Raw genomic sequence first — 18139 nt, forward strand, 5'->3', positions numbered from 1 at the left:
TAAAAATAACTTTGATCCTAACTTTTCATTTTTTAAAACAGGGAACGTTTTATTCAAACCGATCAGAGAAATGGATAGGTTAGGTCTGTAACAAAGTGTCGTGTTTTAAAACATAGGCCAATAATTGTATATGAGAGTATACACTGCTACATACAAGTTAACTGATGAGACCATAGCTTTTCAGTGTTTAAAACAGTATAAGCTGCACCTTTGTGACATATTAACTTTAGTATTCCTTTCCTTCTTCCTCACCTTCTCCTTCAACAGAATCTGTACCAAACTCCTCATAATCCTGATCAAAGGCAGCCATGTCCTCATGGGCCTCAGAAAACTCTCTGTCCTCTATGCCCTCACCCACATACCAGTGAACAAAGGCACGCTTGGCATCTCTCAGGTCAAACTTGTGGTCCAGGCGTGCCCAGGCCTCAGCAATAGCTATGACGCTGCTCAGCGTGCACATAGCTCACTGTACTTCAGCCAGGTCTCCACCAGGTACCACAGTGGGAGGCTGGTAATTAATGCTAACTTTGAAAGCAGTGGGGCACCAGCCCACGAACTGGATGGTATGCTTGGTCTTGATGGTGGCAATGGACGCATTGACATCTTTGAGAACCGTGTTGCCACCGTACAATAGGCAGCAAGCCATGTTTTACCATGGCAAGGATCACATTTCACCATCTGGTTGGCTGGTTCAAAGCATTCACTGATGATCTCTGCTACAGAAAGCTGCTCATGGTAGTCTTTCTCAGCAGAGATGACAGGGTCCTATGTGGCCAGAGGGAAATAGATGTGGGGACAGGGCACCAGGTGGGTCTGGAATTCAGTCAGGTCAACATTCAGGGCTCCAACAAATCTGAGGGAAGCAGTGATGGAGGACACAATTTGACTATCAACCTATTCAGGTTAGTATAGATTGGATGCTCAGAAGGGAGGTTTCTACGACAGATGTCATAGATGGCCTTGCTGTCACAATCAGAGTGTTCTAGGGTGGTGTCGGTGGTGAGGATGGAGATGTAGGGCTCAACTATAACTGTGGAAACCCGGGGTGCTGGATAAATGGAGAATAAATAGAGAACTCTATCTTGGACTTCTTGCCGTAATCAACAGAGAGAGACACTCTATCAGCAGGGAGGTGAACCCACAACCAATTTTCCCACAAAAGCTGTAGAAAACCAAGAAGCCCTGAAGACCTGTGCTCTGGTCAGCCAGTCCGAGACGAGGTCAATGATCTCCTTGCCAATGGTGTAGTGCCCCTGGGCCTAGTTATTGGCACCATCTTCCTTGCCTGTGGTGAGCTGCTCAGGGTGGAAGAGCTGGCCATAGGTACCAGTGCGGACTTCATCAGAGACCACGGGTTCTAGGCCTACAAGCACTGCTCTCGGCACATGCTTGTCAGGGCCTGTCTCACTGAAGAAGGTGTTGAAGGAGTCATCTCTTCCCTCTACCCCCCAGTGGTCTTGTCACTTGGCATCTGGTTATGGTGCTGGATGCCATGTTCCAGGCAGTAGAGCTCCCAGCAGGCATTGCCAATCTGGACAGCATCCTGGCCAACATGGATGGAGATGCAGTCACGCATGGTTGCTGCTTTCCAGCTGCTGAGTGGATGGCTGACAGGAAGAGGAGGGACTGTTGTTCCTTATAGTGCAACATTTAGGCCGTTGATGGAGGAGAATCTGCCTAGTCCTAACTTTTTAAAGCTATAAATTGGACAGCTGCTTTCATATAGCATCTATTAGCATTTGTAATATTCTTATTTTTTGCATGAAGAAGAGGACTGCAATATGTCTTTTAAAGGCAGATAAGGTCAAAGAGCAAAACCAAAAGTTAGAAGTCAAGAATAATTCCCATAGATTTCTTAACATGTATCTTAATTTAAGAATCATTATCAGTTAAGTAGAAAAATTAGACATTAGATATCTGTAAAAAGTTATCACTGAAAAACAAGAATTGTACAGAAACTTTTGAGTTTTCCAACAGAATGATTCACATGTGGGAAACCTATGAATCTGGAATTATTATCTTTAATCATAAAATAATTTAAATTTAATCATAATTTTACCAAATAAATAGTTGGAATTGTTACTGATGAGTAATTGAAGATGGATTTGGAAAAGCAGCATAACTTGCTTCATTTTGGATAAAAGTTACAAATAAGCATTCTGAGGTTGACTGAAATCATTTTAAATTTCATCTTGCGTTCAATTCAACAAGCCTCTCTGAAACTGGCTTCTCTACCCATATTATCAAAACCAAGTATAAATACCAAGGAGATATACATGATCTGATACTGGCACGCAGGTACTGGCGTCATCAATCTCACCTAGATTAAATAAATAAACAAGCAAGGAGCAAGCTCATCTGTCATATTAAATACTAACTATTGATATGCATGGTATTCATCAAAGTGTTTAAAAAGAGGTTTCACACCATTTTACTCACAACTTTTTGTTAATGTACAGTTTGAAATGACAGAAAGATAGAAGTGTAGTAGTCATTCTCTCCCTTTTTGAACAATGAGCATATACGGTTTTTGTAACTCTTTTTCCTTATGTTTGTGGAATTTGGTCTTTCTCTTTCATGCTTGTATTTTTATTTTATTGTTAGTAATTTATTGTTATATTTTACAAAGCACTCTAGTTATAATAGATTATAAAACAAAAACCAAACAAACAAACAAAGAAAACACTAGTCCTGCATTGAGAATAACTTGAAAAGCATGGTTTTCAAGAATTCTTTGATATTCTGTCCTAATTCTGGGCTCTTGCCTTTTACCCTTGCTCTCATCAACTTCTATGAGTTAAAACCTAATGCTTTTGTGCCCACCCAAGGATGCCAACACAAACCAACAAACAAGGCTAATACTGATGTCACAACTCAGTCACTTAGCCTCCCTTAGTGAACTAAAAATCACCCCAACTTAAAAATTATCTCTGGGTGGGGATAAAAAAAAAATTATCTCATAACTTGTACATTCTCTTCGTTACGTTTAGATATGAAATGGCTCTACCTACTTGTTTTCTCTCAGGGGCTATCTTCAAAAGGTAGGCACAAAACTCCAAGTTTGAAAGTGGCAAGGATCATCTGGGAAAAGAGGTTTCATAAAAACATACTAAAACTGTATGTTTTTGCCGTTTGAAAATATTTTCAGCACTCCAAAATATAAAAGTCATAATTGTCAAAAAATACCCACTTTCTGTTATATGCCAAGCATATATAGTTATGTTTTCTCAATGCACTCATAAAGAATACAGCCAAAAAGAAAAGTAATTAAATGTCATTACAAATAAATAATTTTGATTCTGCAAAGATTTATAAGATGTTTTAGATTATGGGAAAACTTACAGGCTATGTATTGGAGCATATAATGGCGGTATGTTAGGATAAAAAATGGACCCCAAAGATGCCTACATCCTAATCCTAAGAATTTATGAATGTTATCTTTTATGGCAAAGTGTATTTTGCAGATGCAATTAAGTCAGGAATCTTGAGATGGGGAGATCGTCCTAGATTATGTCAGTAGGTCTGATGTAATCATAAGGGCCCTTATAAGAAGAGGAGATCAGGGTTGCTAGTAGGAGATGTGACCACTGGAGGCAAGAAGGTGAAATGAAGGAAGGAAGAAGCTACAAGCCTAGGTATGCATGTGGCTTCTAGAAGGTATTATAGAAAAGGCAAGAAAGCATATTGCTCCCTAGGGCCTCTAGCAGGAACCAGCTCTGCTGACACCTTGATTTTAGTCCACTGAAAATCATTTTGGACCGATCTCCTGAACTGTTAAAATAATAAACATTATTTGAAGCCATTAAGTGTGTGATAAATATGAAAGTACTACAGGGACCTAATGTTTGTGGGTGAGAGGCAGAGAAAATTTTCTGTAAGAAAGAATATCTAATCTGAGACATAAAGATAATGCAAAAATTAGGTTTACCTGGCAGAAATCCAGATAAAGGGCATATAGTATACGGACTTTAGGTTATGATTATATCTAGACATAGTCCTGCGTTATTTAGACAATGCCCTAAAATCCCAAGTCACAAGGCTGACTCCAGCATAAGACAGGGAGGGAGTTATATGGTGAAGGGCAAGGCTACAGGGAGGGGTGAATAATTGGGGCTATTTGTGCCATTTACTATACTGTAGTAGAAGGAAAGAATGAGTACTGGGGTGTAACAGGAATCTCAGCCACAGCTGTATATGAAAATCTTAAACCACAAGCTAATTTCTTTTTCAAATTCTCTATAAGTTTGATATACTCCAAATATTTAGTATTGCAGATGGCAAGCCTAAGGCTAGCCTGGATTTCACACCTCTTAAATAACCATTTTTATGTTCACTGCCTTTATTTTTAACTTGCAATGCAAAAAATTCTGTGTGTTGTGTAGGTGTATCTCTTTTGCATAATTTAACATGAGGCATGAAGGATGTTTTTAATCTGTATACTCAAAAAGTTTGGGAAGGTTCAGAATTTTTTCTTCAAATTGTATCTTTATGAGAAGTTTCTTTTTTAAACTACAAATGCAATTTCTTTAATAACTAATTATATTCAGATTTTCTATTTTTTATTCAGTATGCTTTTTTTTGTGTTAATCAAGGAATTTGACCATCTCATCTAAGCTGTTAAATTTATTGGCACAAATTTATTCACAATATTTTCTTATTTTCCCTTTTAACGTCCATAGGATTGGTAGTGCTGCTCCCTCTTATTCCCAATATTGTTTTTTTTTCTTCTTTTAAATCAGTTTGAGTAGGGATCTATTAATCTTAGAGATTTATTTTTAAAAAAACAACTTTGGTGTCATTGATTTTCTTAATTGTATTTTTCTTTTTTCATTATTTATTCTCTTATTTTTAGATCCTTCCTTCTGCCTATTTCTGGTTTTATTTGCCTTTTTTTTTTTCCTCTAGTTTTGTAAAGTGGAAGCTTAGGTCATTGATTTAAGATCTAATTTTGTAACATAGACATTTAATGAATGAATATCCTTGAAGCAGTTGTTTTGTTGCATCTCATATATTTTTGTATAAAGTGTTTTCATTGAGTGAAATGTAGTTCAATATATTTTCCAAATTCTTTTATGACTTATTGTTTGTTTCATGGATTACTTGGAAGTATGTTGATTAATTTCCAACTATTTTGGGATATTTCAGTTATCTATATGATAGTGAGTTCTAGTACAAATAACATAATATGATTTCAGCCCTTTGACATCTCAATAGATTTATTTTATGGTCCAGATTATTGTCTATATTGGTACATGTTTCATATACAATTAAAAAAAAATGTGTATACTTCTATTATTAGGTACACTTTTTTCCCTCCTTCCTCCATCTTCTGCCTCTCCTTTTTTCCTCCCTTCCTCACTCCCTCCCTTCCTTCTTTCCTTCCATTCTTTCTTTCTTCTGTTGGTCATTAAAATTTTCTCTTTATTTTAGCTTTCAGTAACGTGATTATGATATACCCAGGTGTTTTTCTTTGCATTCGTGTATTTATTCTTCCTGGGGTTCTGAGATACTTGAGTCTGTGGCTTGTTTTCACTTCTTAATTTAGGAAATTCTCAGCCATTATGTCTTCATATAGTTCTTGTGCTTTATTTCTCTCTTTTTTCTTTCCTGAGAAATATATTTCAATCAACTATATCTATATTTCCCAGGTCTTGGATGCTGTTTTTATTTTTTAAGTATTTTAGTTTGGATAATTTCTATTGACATATCTCAAATTCAATGAGTCTTTCCAGTGCTAGGCCTAGCTTTATTATAGACCTATTGGTAGATTTCTTCATTCTGTGATATTTTTTTCCTTAGCATTTCCATTTGACTCTTTTTTTACCCTAAGAGTTTATGTTTCTCTGCTGAAATTCTCCACCTGTTCATGGATTTTGCCCACTTTTTCCATTAGATTATTTTCATATTAAAATAGCTATTAAAATTGTTGTTTGATAGTTCTGACACATGGAGTAGCTCTCATTTGGTTCTGTACACTTTATTTCTTGCTAATTGATTTTTTGTGTTACTTTTCTATATGTCTTATAATACTTGATCGAATATTAGATAATCTATATAAAAGAACAGTAGAATCTGAGGCAAACTTATTTATGGCTGGAAATGGTCTGACTTCTTGTCAGGTCCTTATTATGATTGGTTGTGTTAATATAGTCAGTAGTTGAGCTGGGTTAGCGTTTTGTTATTGGCATATCTACCTTTAATACATACACCATAGGATTCAAATGCTTCCCAGCGTTGAGCTACTCCTATCTTGTGCATTATGTTGGTATATTAGTTTGCTAGGGATTCCATAATAAAGTCCCACAAACTGAGTGTCTCACAATACAGAATTTTATTGTCTCACAATTCTGGAGGCTGGAAGTCTGAAATCAAGATGTCAGCAGGGTCTTTCTAGGCTTCTTTCCTAGTTTTTGGTAATTTTTTGGCATGTGTAAACATAACTCCAATCTTCACATGGAATTTTCTCTGCGTAGCTGTCTGTCTCCAAGTTTCCCCTTTTTAAAGAACACCAAGCCAATTGAATTAGGGGCCCACCTTACTCTAGTATGACCTCATCTTAACCAAACACATTTGTAATGACCCTGTTTTCAAATAGGTCAAGTTCTGAGATACTGGGGGATATGTTTTAAACATATGAATTTTGGAAGGACACAATTCAACTAATAACAGTGAATATGAGAGTACTGGATGGTTGTTCTACTCAGTGTTCTATCCTCCACTTTCACTAGATCCAGCACACCTGTGACACAAAGGGATCACTGGCTCTTGGCTCTTCAACTATAGTAGATTGCTGTTGCTTCTTTGTAATGTAAAGCTTATTGGAGGGGGGGGTGTGGGGGGGGTAGGAGGTGCAGATGTGCTTCTCTGTTGTCCTTAGACAGCCCCTGTTTGACTGAGACTCAGGAATGGGGTTTTCTCTGGTATTCTGGTCCTTCATTCATGGCAGACACATTCTCCTTCATATGTGGTACAGAATCTGTTGGGGAGGCTGTTTCCTACTCCTCTACCCGTAGCATCCACACTCTTCCTTGTGCTGGTAAGGAGTCCAAGCTGTGAATGAATTTCCTGCTCTTATTCCAATGACAATAGTTTTTGATTTTATATCTGTGTAGGGTCTAGGCCTGAGCAGATTTCCTGTCTTTGCCCCAGTAGCACATGGCTTTGGCTTGTTGTCACTTCGGAGTGGAACTGGGAGGAAGTGGCAGGTTTTCTATTCCTCCCTCAAAGGCGTGCACTCTTTGCCTAGAACCTGGGAGTGGAAGATATTTTGTGCCACTTCCATAAGCAGATAGCTTTAGCTTCTGCTCGTCACATTATTAGCAAACGATCTTTGCCTTGGACCTGGTGAAGGGAGGATTTCTTTTCCTACCCACAGTAGCAGTCAACTTTTCCGTCAAAGCAGGGTTAGGTCACAGATAAGAGTGGATTTTTTGCCTCTCCCACACAAGCAGCTCACTTTTGTTTAGTTTCAGAAATCATCTGGCCGGTGTCGATGTTCATGCCCCCAGCAGCAGCTGATCAGAGTCTTGCATTTCTGCACAGCCCAAGTCATTGACGCACTTGCTTCTCTAAGTATGAACTCTCCACTCTCAGTTCTCCCTCCATGCCTGTGCCACAAGGGGAACTCATTCAATTATCTTGCCCTGCCCCCACTTTCTCATGCACACCTGGTGAAAGCCTATTAGAAAAGACCTGCATAATGGGGGCAAATTCACCTTGTGTTATATGAGGCTGCCATTATTCCACACAGTCACTCTAGCACATGGAAGGTGTGTCACCTTTTAGAATTAGATTTACTTATTATCTGGGAGCCTCAGCTCCCTGGTGAGTTCAAAACATATCCAGACTTTTCTTATTGTTAGTGTTGGAGTAACATTCTATTGCAGATGTACACATCTTATGTGTCTCTATTTATATCCTGAATTACTCTTCCCTCCCATATTTCTGGTACACTTCTCAGGAACACCTATACTTTTTTAACACCAGATTTCTATCCTCTTTCATTTCTTATGTCTTATATTTCCTTTTATAACTTTTTGTCCTTGTCCATTTCCTCTGTGTCATCTACTCTAGACCTCTGATGATGATTTCCTGTAGATAATATTCTTACCACCTCAATGGGTATTTTCAGATTGAAAGTTCATCCTTTTTAAAGACAAACAGTTAACTTTTTTTTTCTTTTTTCTTTTTTTTTTTTAATGTTACTCTATGGAATCTTTTCCTGATTTGAACACTTTTCATTTGAAGTTCAGGATAATGTTCTTTTTATTCTGTGCTGCAAAGACTTTTGCTCTTTTTTCAGTGTCCCTAAATTTTGTTTATTTTCACACAATTTCTTGTTTAAAACTGACATTCACACCCAGGGAGCACTTGGGTGATCTATATAGTCTTGTTTAGTGTTCTTTGCCAAAGATCTTGGTAGATTTGCCATCTCATAATATGATTAGAAGGCACATCGCATCATACAAAGTATAACATAATTTCTAGCGAGATTCTGATAATAGTTAGGAAATGGGTATGACGTATTTTGGCCAATATCATAAAGTATCTATACTGATGAGTATAAGTCTATTTCCTTCTGGTCGAAAAAAGTGATTGTAAATCGGAACTATAATACTTTCTGCCTACTTCTGAGAACAGCAAGTTTGCTTTGTTTCACAGGGTAGAGCTGCAAACATGATTTAATTAAATTGGGTTTGCCATTGTAGCTCCATGGTTTTTGTTATTGAAAGTTTCTGTTTATTTTTGACAGTAAGTTCAGTGACTTGATTTTAACATTATTATATAAAACTATTGTCTTCTCTCCCTTTATGGGAATCTAGAGGGAAGTTGAAAAGTTTGGACCAGGGACTACTAGTCAGACTCCAATTTTAAACTGAAAACCTAACATGAAGTTTTCAGACAATGACACACTATACTTTATGGTCATCATATTGATGCCGAAGTTGGTGGTTTCTGATAAAGTAAATAAACAGCTGTTGGTTACTGATACAGCATAAGAGGTGTGTGGTACTTAATCACTGAACTGCATCTGTGGTTTAATCAATTGTTGTCAAATATTTATTGAGTGCCTAGCAGGGGTCTGAGCTATCAAACCTCCACTGTGGCATCACTCTATGAACTTCAGAGCTTTGAAATTTGACAGAGCATTCTTAAAGCAGCCCCACTTAAATTTGGCTTTCAGGCTGCTACCTAGTTAGATAAAATATAACTTTTGTCAATTTTAATCTGTGCTAGGAAAGAACATCTAAATTAAAATCAAACAAAATGGTGTGCTCATTTCCCATTCAGTTTTTGTTTCAATTTAACAGATAGTTTACCCTCTAAATCTGGAAGATACATAGCATAACTCTGTGATGTGATGCCTCGGTTATCTGTTCTGTAGCTCTAGGGACAGTCCAGTTGTGTCTGAGTTCTTTGATTTCTAATTGGGGTTTGCTGGAGATAGCAAAGGGATAGTGAAATCCTGGTGAAAAGCAGTCCTGGAAAATGATAAAAATTCTAGACTTTTATTCTTAAATTGGAACAATGTTGTAGATATGGGGGATCCCAGAATACGCCAGACGTTTCATGTAAAACCTTCATATGTTTTAGAGCTTGAGGTCAGTAAAGTGAGATTGGTAACTAAGAGCTATTAAGCAAATACTTTCTCCCAAATTTATTAGGCATTAGTATGTATGCACCTACCCCTCCCATTTCTTACATTTTGAAATATGACTAATCCATATGGAGAGTTATATTAACTTGTACTACCATACCTGTCAATTGGTAGAGTAACATTTTGGCCTTAGGTCTTTTTGGATATAAATTTTATACTCTCTCTTCTCTAATAGTTTCCCAACAATGCGTAGGATACCACTTAGGTTTTGGAGTTACAAAGGACTAATTTGTTTCTCAAGGTTTAATGTGTGTCTATGGGATTTGGACATACCAATTTAAACAGCAAATTTATATAAAAGGTAGCATGTGAAAGCGTCATTCCAATGAGGGGAAACTTCATAGCACAAAATAGTTATGATTGGCGCAGTTGGATATATCTCTGTGATTTGGCGGAAAGCAATTAAGATATGTTGTAAGTGTCAGGCTGGCCTGAGAGTGTCAAGAGTGGGCTCAACCGTTAAGAAACAGTAACAAAAATACTTAGAATTATAGTTATAAGTCAAAATAGGAGCAAATAATAACACACTAATTTATGATTAGGACTAAGGAAAAATGAACAGCCTCATCTTTTGTCTTATTTCTGTTTTCACTTGAGATAGATAGCCAGGCAATTGCTTTTTACATATCTGGGTAAATGGTAAACACAGTTAAAACAATACTGCCTATCTGCAGCAGCCTGAAAGTGCTGTGTATGTGGAAGCTATTTAAGTCATATCGAAAGGTCACTTAGCATTTGTGACTTACAAGACATCAGGAGTGAAGGGCAGGGAGTATCATCTTCACCTGGTCCCTATGTGGACATCAACAGCCTACTCCTTCTACAAGGTTACAACATCCCTTAGATGTTGTGCACAGGAAATAGCTATCATTTATAAGTATTTTAAAACTTTCAAATATGTATCACTCAAGAGAGAGAGAATAAGAAGAGTATTTTAAGAAATAAGGTGAGTAATGAGCTACAGGATAATCCAGGAAATAAATGATAAATGCTTTTGGGGCAACGAATCCATCAGTGTGCTGGAATAAGTAGGTTTATGTTTAGGTGTATTAGAAGATAAGTCAGGAAAGGTAAGTAGTTGCCAGGTTGTGAACAATCAGGTTAAAATGTTTGGATTTTTCCTTAGGTGATTGCGAGCAATAAAACATTTGAAATAAAAGGGAAAGTTCCAGTATTATAGAAGGTTAAACATGGCAGAGGTGCATTCTATCAAACAGAGGAAAAGAGAGCGTAAAGGTAGAGTTTTAGTCAGTTTTGTTTTACAACAAAGAGCCTCAAAATATCAGAGGCTCCCAGCAGTAAATATTTATAGCTTCTCTTTCATAGCTTGGCAGGTCGTCTAAAGCACTTTGGCTTCAGGTGGCAAACTGTGTCGGCTTGCTATAGACCACAGGTTGGGTTCAGGTCTGCCCCACAGCGACTCATCCTGGGACCAGAGACATTTATTTTTTTCTTTTGTCAATGACACAAGCACAAGCAGGAACACCTGCTGATACTCAAAACCTAAGCGTAGAACTAGTTATTGTCTATTCCTTACACATCCCATTGACTAAAGCAAGTCAATGGCCAAATTCAACATCAGTAGGGTGGGGAAATATACTTTGCCCATTCTAGCAGTACCACAATGTCACATGGCAAAGGGAGTTGTAGTACAATTGTGATTCAGGGAGGGAATGAAGAACTGGGACCAAGGACCAAATCTCCCACATAGAGAGAGACTGGCTGGGGACTTACTTCAGTAACCTAGACTTATAATTTCAAGAGCATTGACTAGTGCAGTAACAGGAAAAAAAAATAATATTGGAAGGGAAGAATTCAAGAGGCATTGCTAATAAAACAGAAAGAAGATTTGCTGACTGACCTTATGTCAGGAATCCTGTGAGAAGATTAAAAATCAATACAAAGTTCCAAATGTCTGGGACTGAGTGGATGACATAGGATATGTAATTTGTCTTAAAAAATATGAAATTTCACACATGAAACTAACATAAAATAATATTGAATGTCAACTGTGACTGAAAAAAGATAAATAATTTTAAAAATAGGAAATTTGGAAGTTGTGTTGACTCAAAAAACCAAGTATGACAAACTCCAAAATTTATAATCTCAACCACCACGCTATATTGTTATCAGTCATATTGTTTCATGAAATAAAGCACAATACGGTTCAGATGTGTGGGAAATTGGTCAAGCCATCATTGTTCTTAAATGGATTCATTGGTTCAGTCCCTCCCGGTACCTGTTGGGATCTCAACATGTCAATCTAAGTTTTGTAGAACGAAAGACACACATTCTCTTCAGAAAAGACTGGGATCACAGATAATGCAAAGTATCTGGAGGTTACTTTGCAAATGTTAGGTTGCTCTGTTTTGGCCCAATTCTATGGGTGTCATTTAACATAAACAATTTAACTCATTTATTGTCTGTATAGATTTTTTTTTATGGCTTCCTTATATTCTGAATTTGTATGTACCAATTTTTCATGACTCCAAGCTAATTTCTTCACGTGTATAAATGATAAAAATTATAAGGAAGATGATAAGTGGAATAAAAACTTATTGAAAGGATTAATGAAACATGAGAATAATTGTCTTTTACTTAAATGGATCTTAGAATATGACCATGATGTATATATAAATTAAGCTGTGGAAAAGTTTTAAAATGTTAAATGGATCTTTAGATTTTGTAATAATGTTTGATAAATTTTTAAAGACAAACCATTTTGATTCAATTGACTAAATTTTAGTTATATATAGACATTATTATTTAGTTAAATATATACCAGTTCTTTATAACGTAGAAGCTATTATACCTATGAACCAGGAACCAGATAATTTAGTGGAAAAAACAGATCATCAATATTATTTGACATCTTGTGGAGAATCAATAGTTATTTTGAATGTTTGTCAATACAGTCATGTGCCACACTTAACGATGGGGATATGTTCTGAAAAATGAGTCGTTAGGTGATTTTGTCCTTGTGGGAACATAAAGTGCACTTACACAAACCTACATGGTACAGCCCACTACACACCTAGCTATATGTTACAGCCTATTGCTCCTAGACTACAAGCCTGTACAGCATGTTACTGTAAAAAACAACATGAGATTAATAAAGCTCAAGAGAAAATGATGCAATCAAGAGACATAGTAAACATAAGATGTATGAGGCTGCTGCCAGAATAACGCCACACACTGCTTTATAGCAAACTGTTTTAATAAATAGAGTACATTCTAAAATAACATAAAATAAAATAACATAAAATAACATAACATAAAATAAAATAACATAAAATAAAAATTATACTAGAGTACATAAACCAGTAACAATCATTTATTATTATTATCAAGCATTATGTATTGTACATATATATTTGTGCTATACTTTTATGTGACAGCGCAGTAACTTTGTTTACACCAGCATCACCACAAACACGTGAGTAATGTGTTGCATTATGATGTCACAAAGGCTACAGTGTTCTAGGGGATAGGAATTTTTCAGCTCCACTATAATCTTTTTGGATCACTGCCGTATAGTCTATCCGTTGTTGGCAGAAACGTTATGTGGCTCATGACTTCACTTACTTGCTTGGTATTGCTACGGTCTAGCGGTATAGCAAACAGATTTTTCTGCATTATTTTCTTCTCTCTTTCAAGCCATCAAGCATTCATAGTGCTCTTTCCCAAATATTAAAGTATAATAAAGTAAAAGGAAGAACATCATGTCATTTTCCCAGAATATCACATCCATGACGTTTTTTATTTACCTTTTCAATCTCATAAGGGAAGACTGTATACGTGGTAAGCATAAATAACCATCAAAAGAAAAACAGAAAAAAAGAATAGTTATAAAAATAATTTGCTTGGAAAATATAATTAAATATATTTACCATATTTCCATTATCACCATTAAGCCAAAATTTGGAAGAGGGAAACACAGAACTCAATTAAATTATAACTGGAAATCTAAATATTTCCCAGATGGAGATCTTGACTTATGTAAAAGTAAAAATTTTACCCCCTTCAGAGCTGTTGAAGATCAATGAAAGTTTTTGAGTGGCTTGAACTTCAATTTTAAAGTCAAAATCAGGAGGTGTGAACCCTTACCACTGGATCTGAATTTATAGCTTAACCTTCATATTCCCTTATAAGGAGGGGTGAAATGCCAAAAGGATTAAAGGCAGAAGAAAATTAATTGATTGTCACCAGAATGTTAATGTGTTATGTTTACACAACATGAATAGGGCCTATAAATTCTTAAAACTCACCATGGGTCAAAAGGTGAAGTTAAGGTTTAGAAAGAAAAAATAAAATAAAAGGGAATTCTGCCTTTTGAAAGCAGTTATATTTTTTCTTGAGTCCCTGGCAACTCCAGTGGTTAACAATGGAAGTAGCAATATATACTTTCAGAATCTTCAAAGCTGCCATACTTCTAAAGTCATCAGAGATTGAATTCTTTAAAAGGATGTGAAACATGTAGATGTTTAGTCTTTTGTAGGTTTTTATTTAAAGTATCCTCGTTGATATAAACTAACACAACAGAGACTACTACAGCTAATGTAGCAGTTGAATATCAAATTTATCACTTTTGTGTTGGACCAGAAATTTTTTGTCCTATTTCAAAGTATTCTATTTCTCTCTATTTTATCATTTCTATCACTGTTAAACTCTCAGGTTTACAAGATATAAGGTTACATTTGTTTTTTAAGCAATTGAAGAGAAATGCATTATAAATGTCAAGGAAGAAATAATGTTTTTACTATTTATTGTATGAAAAATGTCTATATATTCTTTCCAAAACTCTCCAAACTTATTGTTTCAAAATTAAAGGGAACCATCCGTTATTAAGGAGATTCAAGTTCCAGAATGATGATAAATTAAAAGAAAATGGAAATTCAGCAGTCTCTGAGCAAGCTGTATGATATAAAGTATTCTAAACGTACTTTTTGTTTGTTTTTCTTTTTGTAATATTAACATCTGATACATGAAAATTATGATGCGAAATATATGTACATATATAAGCTTTAGAAAAATGATTTTAGATATGATCATATGAAAATTTTTATAAGAAAACACCAGCATAATTTAGCTGGAGTTATACGGAATACTGGTAAACTAAGAGTTTTACCATTCACTGCTTACATGAGTATGAATTGATTAAAATCCTCCTTTAGACTTAATTGCCCCATCTCTTAAACCAGGGGGAAAAAAGAAAAAACTTCATGGGTTTAATCTGATGAGGAAATTAGATCACATGTATGTATAGCTTGGCATGTGGTAAACTAAATAAATGATCTGGTACTACAAGTATTGTTAGATTACCTCATTGCAGAAATATATACTGAATACCAATACCTAAACCTGAGGCCTCATCCTTTGAAGATCAGAGCATTCATTTTGATAATTTAGCACAATTATTCTATGTAATTTTTTTTTAGAACTTTGAAAAAATAAACTTATTCACACTCTATATCTAGGTGATTTTATAATCTATGCTGATGATTTTGAATTTATTTTATATCTCTGGGCCAGTTTTCCTTTACATTCCAAACTCACATCCAATTGAATATTTGACATATCCACTTGCATATCTCTCACATACATTATCAAAAGTACACTCTTGACCAGATGCATAAACTGCCTTCCCTCCAAAAGCACACACGTGTGCACTTGTGAATAACCAAAACACTCACCAAGCAACTGTTTCAGGTACTATGGTTGCATAACAAATAACTTCATATTGATTTGCATAACAAATAAACTTGGTGACTTAAAGCATGATGACGTTTACTTTGCTCACATGTCTGCCTTTTTGGCTCAGTAATGATAATTTATTTCTGCTACACTTGGAGTGTCAGTTGGAACCACTCCAAAAGGCTTGGATCTGGAATCATCTGAAGGCCCTTCACCTCTCATGTCAGGTAGTTGATGCTGGCTTTCAGTTGAGACCTTAACTGAGGCTGTTGGTTTGAGTACCTGCACAGTCCTTCCTTTCCCTAGAACCTGATGGCTGGCTTCAAAGGATGAGCCCCTGGGAGGGAGATTGCCTTTTATGACCTAACCTCAAAAGTCATGCAGCACTTTCCCATTGTATTTGACTTGTCAGTACCGTCATAATGATACAGTTGGGTTCAAAAATGTCCCTACCTGCATCTGGGAAGTTGTGAGGTTCTGGAAGTATCAGAAATGTTGCTATAGTCATTTTTGCAATTTGCCACATCAACCCAGAAACAAAGTCCAATTCCTTTATCAATCATTCCAGTCTCAGTAAATGTTACTATCATCCTCCTGTTTGCGCAAACCAAAAACAAGGAATCAGTCTTAATTTATCCTTTTCTTTGACTCCCCACATCAATAAATGTAGCTGGTATTACCACTGGTGTTATTTATCTTGGATCCCTTTCCTTCTATCCTTTTGCTTTGTTGCTTCTAATCTCAAAATATTTTTTTTTCTTCCTCCTAAACCTCACCAGAAAACTCTTCACACATGACCTGGTACACTTTTGTTTCCACATATATATGTTAACCTTTAGTAACAAAAAGTTTATGACATGGGTGTGTGAAACATTCCAGTGATGGGAGTTGTGTACAATGGAAAAGAGAAACAAAAATATCTCAAGTGTTTTTGATTGTTTAAAGAACAGCAGAGTTTATATTCAGTTGCTCTTCCTTGAAATGATATAAAGGAAAGATTACATGTGTTTTTTTAAACATTTAGACCATCTTATGTTTTATTGTTATTTCTCAAAAAGTATATTATTATTTTCTCCTATAAATAAGTACACAGGTCATACAGGTCATATACTTTTTTTTCTTTCTCTGACTATCATTTGTTATTGGGGTCGAGTGTTCTAATTTTCTATTAAATATTTCTGGCATATAATTACATAAGGCAAACAGCTATCTTGAAAAGACACAGATTGTGTATATATTATTTACCATTTCTATTGTGCTGCTTCTTGTTTATATAAAATACCTTTGCTTTTTAATCCACTGAGGATAGAAAGTAATAAGATTTTAGATAAGTTAAAAACGTATTTCTCAGTATGCTCTGTATTTTATCTACTTTTCATGCTTGATTTTCCTTATGCTCAATAGTACATTTACACAATAAATATAATCTCTTCAAATATAATCTATAACCTGGAATCTATAATACAAAATACATATTTATAAATACATATTTATCCACATACTTCTTCAGCAAGAATTTTAAATTATTACATTTTCTTTTCTTTAGCCATTGCAAGTTTTTTGTAATAAAATTCACACAAGGAGTTTGCAAACAGTGTAATTTATATTTTATGAAGGCTTATTTTTCTTTTATTTTTCCTTTGCTAGTGGTGCTCTTCCTAGTGACAGTTTTTATTTTTCTTCTAAACTGTGAAATAGCATGTATTGTGTATCCCTGGGGCATACACGTATGCCTTCAAGCTATGTGTGGACAAGTCTTGCTTGATCAACTACTGGACATAACGTGCTAAATTTAATGGTAGGATTTTACTTCTTTTTAATCCACAGTCTTCTAATAATTCTCTAACAACTTCATGAACTTGTGCATTATTTTAGTTTAATAGGAAGCATTTTATATTTAAGTTATTGAACAATCTTGGGGGAAATTTTCTTACCTCAATAAATGTGGAACTATTTTAAAAACAATAGTGATTCTTTTAAAAATGAGATGTGTTTCTTCCAGTATTTTTCAGTGTTTTATATTTTTTTCTCTAATTACCTTAACGCTGAAACATTATTTTTCAAAGTAGTTTCCATTTATAAATGATCTTAGGAAAACCTTACATTTCATAGAAATGTTTTTAACAGTGGGAAATAAATATTCTCCCAAGAGATAACTTCCTTTATTTATTATAAAAAAATAGTAATCCACAGTACACAATTCACATTGTATAATAATGTAATAATGTATATAAGAAAAGTTTATGAAATTATTTAATATCTGTACTTTAAGTTTTTTCGTAATGAGATAATTGGCATATAACATTATATTAATTTCAGGTGTACAGCATAATGATTTGCTATGTGTGTGTATATATTGTGAGTGATCACCACAATAAGTCTAGCTGACATCTATTGCCACACATATTTACAATTTATTTTCTCTTAGGATGAGAACATTTACGATCACTCTCTTAACAACTTTCAAGTACATAATACAATACTATTCATTTGTACTCTAGATTTTGAGATCATTGCATTATTATCTATTGCTTAGTAACAGATTACCACACTTAATTGTTTAAAACAATATGTATTGATCATCTTACCTTTCTTGTGTGTCAGGAATCTAGTCATCTACTAGGCTTAGCTGGGTCCTCTCCTACAGGTCCTCTCATAAGGTTGCAATCAATGTGTTGGCCAGGGCTGGAGTCTCATCTCAAGGTCTGAGCTGAGGTCTGCTTCTTAACTCATTTAGTTTTGACAAAATTCAATTTCTTGTAGCGTGTTGTGCCTCGGTTCCTAGCT

General features: G+C 35.3%; 1 pseudogene; it reads right to left on the minus strand.

Annotated features, from left to right (window-relative positions):
* Positions 1 to 226: 226 nt before the first annotated feature.
* LOC117022455 (tubulin alpha-1B chain-like) lies at positions 227 to 1576 on the minus strand (annotated as a pseudogene).
* Positions 1577 to 18139: the final 16563 nt, after the last annotated feature.

This window comes from Rhinolophus ferrumequinum, chromosome 5 (assembly GCF_004115265.2).
Source record: "Rhinolophus ferrumequinum isolate MPI-CBG mRhiFer1 chromosome 5, mRhiFer1_v1.p, whole genome shotgun sequence".
NCBI lineage: Eukaryota > Metazoa > Chordata > Mammalia > Chiroptera > Rhinolophidae > Rhinolophus > Rhinolophus ferrumequinum.